This window comes from Sceloporus occidentalis, unplaced genomic scaffold, assembly GCF_023333645.1.
Source record: "Sceloporus occidentalis isolate IW3139 unplaced genomic scaffold, rSceOcc1.0.p SCAF_3, whole genome shotgun sequence".
In the NCBI taxonomy this organism is placed as follows: domain Eukaryota; kingdom Metazoa; phylum Chordata; class Lepidosauria; order Squamata; family Phrynosomatidae; genus Sceloporus; species Sceloporus occidentalis.
In genome coordinates this window covers 120,836,981-120,842,282 of record NW_028316983.1, presented here as the reverse complement: position 1 = coordinate 120,842,282, position 5,302 = coordinate 120,836,981, and positions in this window count along the sequence as shown.

Below are 5,302 nucleotides of genomic sequence, written 5' to 3'. Positions count from 1 at the left end.
TATTTGGTGGTGGTGGTGGTGGTGGTGGTGATTTAAATCTTGCCCTACTTTCTGCATACAAAACTGCAAGACTGTTCTGTTGGCTGTACATGATATTAACACAGGGCTGTACTGACACATGTGTTAGAAATACAGAGCAAATCTGTCATCTCCTGTCAAGCTTGCCTACTAGTCTTCCCTAAAATTGTACTGCGTTTCTTGGTGCCAGCCTAAACAGCTGATACAGGGACGTAAGCTAGGAGAGCAGAAGAGAAGAAACACAAAACTCTTAAAAAACAGTACCAGTTGTATTTATAGAAAATGCAATAGTTATTACTATGTTGTTCCTGATGGGTGAGAAATGCTCACTTCTAGTGTGTGCCAGATCTTCATCAGAGCAAAATCCACTTTGTTCTGTTTGATGCCAGAGTGTTATCTGTATAGTGGAGAATCCCCAATTTTCTTTGCTCACATAGTATTCCTAATTGGGAGCAGAGCTGTTCCTGAAAAACCTAAACTTCATGTGTTGAAATATTTATGGGAACCTTAAGATATGAATGAACATTCACAACAGATGTATGATCTTTCAAGTTAACACACTTGTACTATGCAAGCATCTTCAGAAAACTCTTGCCAGTGATTTTTATGGTCTTAGAGGGTTTTGTTCTTATACCTTTGTCTGTTGTTCTAATATGAAGGTCCTCACTTTCATTATAACCCCTAAAAATGGTGGGTCTAGTTCTCAAAATCAAATATTTGACAAATTCAAGTGGGTTGCATGCTCTCACAAGATATAATTTTAACTTTTTTTTAAAAAAAAAGTGATCTGATTTGAAAGAGCATTGCACTAGAATAAGCAGTTATGCATGCTGAACAATATCTTAATTGGTCACTTGTATCAATTATATATTTAAAAAAGGCAAAACTCAAGTTAGTTACTATAGTAGAACTGGGATATTTTGGATGGTAGCTGGAAAGAGCAAGAGGGTATGAAGGCATCCCAGTTTCCTGGAGATAATAGAGACGAACAACCCAGATTGTTATATGACCTTCTCAAGCAAGGATGAGAAACTTTGACCCTCCAGATGTTTTTAGACTATTTTTCCCATCATCCTTCTCATTGGCTATACTAGCAAAACTTGATGACACGTGGCATAGGATCCAAGGCCCATATGGCAACCATAGGAGAGGAAAACAAAGGTTTAAAATAAATTGAAATGCTCAAGATTCTGTACCTGAGCCATGTCCCATGGTACACATGCATGTGTATTTGCAGGGCCAGTATTTGTCATTTACATAAGGTGTTCATTATGTGCTCACTGCACAGGCTCCTGGAAAACTGCATGAGGGGCTGTCCTCATGGGGCAAAAGACCTGTGTCCTCCCTGGCTTTGTGCCACCAAGTTTAGATGACGCAGGCCAAATCCCCAGGGCCAGGATCAGGCCCAATCATGCCAGATCAGACACAGATCTGGTGGATCTAGCCCAATCCTGGGGTAAACAGTTGCTACCCAGGGGATTTTACCTCTAGTGTGTCATGGGGTTCATGGGAACTCCACAATCAGACCTGGCTCTTCAGATGCCCCCTGCACTCCTTTGCTTGGCTTGTCCTCAGAAGCCCCCCATCACAATGTTTGACATGGAAACAGGGCCCCTGGCCACATGGGTTCAGCCATGCCTGGGTGAGCATTGGGGTCAATAGCATGGACACAGCCCATGTTGTCCTGGCCCTTCTGCTCAGCCCTTATGTCTGCAAAAATCAATACAAAAAGCAGCCCTGAATTACATAAGAGAAGGCCTTTGTAAATGTGTGACCACTAACAGTTTGTCCACATGAAAGCTGAGTCTAGTTTGAAGTTTAAACCTACAGTTTTGACTAACAAACATTTTCCACTGATAAGATCATACTCTAACAGTAGACTCATAACCCAGATAAAACACATCATAGAATCATAGAGTAGGAAGAGACGTCAAAGGCCATCCAATCCAACCTCCAGCCATGCAGGAAATCTCAAAGCATCCCCAACAGATGGCCATCCAGCCTCTGTTTAAAGACCTCTAAGGAAGGAGACTCCACTACAATCCGAGCGAGTTTGTTCCACTGTCAAACAGCCCTTACTGTCAGGAAGTTCCTCTAGATCAAGAGAAGTAATAGTGCCACTATTCTGCTCTGGTCAGGCCCCACCTGGAATATTGTGTCCAGTTCTGGGCACCACAATTTTAAAAGGATGTTGAAAAACTGGAGTGTGTGCAAAGGAGGATGACCAAAATGGTGAAGGGTGTGGAAACCATGCCCTATGAGGAACGGCTTAGGGAGCTGGGGATCTTTAGCCTCGAGAAGAGAAGGTTAAGAGGTGGTATGATAGCCCTGTTTAAATACTTGAAGGGATGTCATATTGAGGAGGGAGCAAGCTTGTTTTCTGCTGCTCCAGAGAACAGGACCTGGAACAATGGATGCAAGCTGCAGGAAAAGAGATTCCACCTCAACATTAGGAAGAACTTCCTGACAGTAAGGGCTGTTCGACAGTGGAACAAACTCCCTCAGAGTGTAGTGGAGTCTCCTTCCTTAGAGGTCTTTAAACAGAGGCTGGATGGCCATCTGTCAATGGGGATGCTTTGATCTGGATTTCCTGCATGGCAACTGGATGGCCCTTCAGTCTCTTCCCACTCTATGATTCTATGATTCCTAATGTTGAGGTGGAGTCATTCATGGTGTCATTGTGTGCTAGTAATGCTATACAGGTATTGATACTTATATTTGTGCTTATATAGTACATGTAATATAATATAATAAACAGTAATATAGATTCCACGTTTCAACTATTTCCGCTTGACAGTGCTCTAGTCCCTCACCTGTCGAATAAACAAGGGACTACTGTGGCTGGTTTTAGAGAGCATGTCCTGTTTCATTCTTTTAGCCTTTTACAAAGTGATAGCATTTTTAGCAAGAACACTAAATAAAGAGGAAACCATCTGAGCTCAAAAGCCATCTCATGTTTGATGGTTACCAGTGTGGTGTTGCAGTTAGAATGACAGACTAGAATGGGTTCAAATAACTCTTCAATTAACTTCACTAGATGACTGGAGCAGTAGTTCTCTCAACATAGCCTGCTACCTCAAAGGATTGATATAAGGATAAAATAGACTGAGGGAAGAACCAACTCTACTAGATCTTTGGAGAAAGAGCAGGGTAAAATGTAGCAAATATGTAAATATCACACTGCTTTTTGAAGTGCATTGTGTAATGATTCCATTTCTTAAAGAACTTTCACCCAGTCTTGCATTTTCATAGATTGCTTTGCTGCTTCCTACCAGGCCTTTCTACCAGCACTCACCTTGCAAAGCAGTGGCTTCATGTTTTGTTGCAGGTGCTTCTGCTCATAAGATTTGTATTGGCATACAGTATTATGTATGAGCCTAGGAGCATAGGATAAGCAGGCTGGCAGGCAAACCAGCCAGTCAACTGGATACCTGAAAGAAATGACTACCAAGGAAGAGATTATTAATTCCTTCCTGCCTTGGCCTTTGTGTCATTCTTGTTTGGATGGATACAATATCTTCCATCCCATTTGATATATATTGAGTAGATTTCTGTCTGTTTTCATTTTTTGTCCATGGTGCTTTTTGTCTAATGTTCTGTTCGGTCATAGTGTGCCTTTCTTGCCCTCATTGTTCAGTATTATGCAGGCTTCCCCAAGTACTGGGGAATGAGAGTGAGAGTAGCTGTTATACCCATTCAGGTTTTGTTACCTGGACCACACACACACACTTGAGATCTAGATATTTAAGCCACTAGTTGGATTTTCAATTATCTTTTTCTTACGTTTTGATGCCTGAAGTTTGAGCAGTAATTTGAATATGTTTTTAGATTGCATGGAAGTGAAGTCAAAAGTGCAGATGGATAAGAACTAGTAGTTCTGTGGATTAAGTTGTTCTGCACTTGAGAAATAAGGCAGAGATTAGGATGTTCATTCTGTTGAATATTTCAAGTCACCAAATGCCATTAAAGCTCAAGCTTTTGGTATGAACACAGCTGCACCCCTTGGTCTTCCATACTCTGTCAAAATATGCCTGTCTCCTTATCACTGCCAAACTCTACAGGGCCTGCCAACTCATAGCAGTAGTGCTATTCAAAAGTATGTTTAGCTATTTTGAAACAACTGCTATATGGGCATTGGAGTTCTAATTAAATGGAGAATTGTTGATTTCTAAAATCAGGGGTTTTTTTTGTAGAATTCTGAAAATAGAACTGAATTTAACTTAATTTTCCCTTTAACATGGGTGAATCTTCTGGTTTTGCTGTTCTGTAATTCTGTCTTTGTGCATGCATATACCATGCTGATATCTCATGTCTGTCTATGTCCTACCTATTTTATCAGATCTCTATCTCCAGAGTCAAATGAACTGCATCCAAAGGTATTCAAGGAACTTGCAGTCATGGAAGTAATGCATGGAAGTAATAACTGAAAAAGAAATATGTTTTTTATCCCTGAAGACAGGTGAAGTCGCTGCAGACTAAAGGCAGGCAAATGTTCCTGTCTTCAGAACCTTCACAATTCAGACTACTTAACAGCAATACCAGAATCAGTCAGCTTAATGTCAGTACCAGGAAAGGCTTTAGAACAGATCATGAAAGAGTTATTGTACATTGAAAATAATGTTGTGATAACTAGGAACTACCATGGGTTTTGCTAAAACAAGTCATACCATATTAATCTCTCTCTTTTAAATGTATTTAATAGAGTTACAAACTTGGTCAGTCAGAAAACGTACATAGAGAATCTCTTAATTTCAGTCACATTTTTTTTACAAGGTCCCCCATAATAATCTTGCCAATGATCTGATACAGTGTTGCTCATAGGTAGCTTTGTAGCATGTTGATGAACCAAATTCAAGAGTACTCGCCAGTTATTCCTCATCATTCTAAAGAGAATGAGAAGTGGGGTGCCACAGGGTTCTGTTCTGGGCCCAATGTTGTTCAACATCTTTATGAATGACTTTGATGAATGAACCGGGTCGTCATCATCAAATCTGGAGATGATGTCAAATTAGAAGAGGTAGCTAAAACCTCCAAAGATAAAATCTGGATTGCAATATGACCTCAATAGATTGGAGAGCTAGTCCAAAGATTAAGAAAATGAATTTCAACAGGGATAAATGTAACATTTATCCAGTAAGGATCATACTACATTTATGCAGTAAGGATCAAATGTACAAATACAGTGTAGAATCTAAAGTTCAAACATAGAATCATAGAGTTGAAAGAGACCTCAAGATCCATCCAGTCCAACCCCCCTGTCATGCAGGAACTCACAATCAAAGCA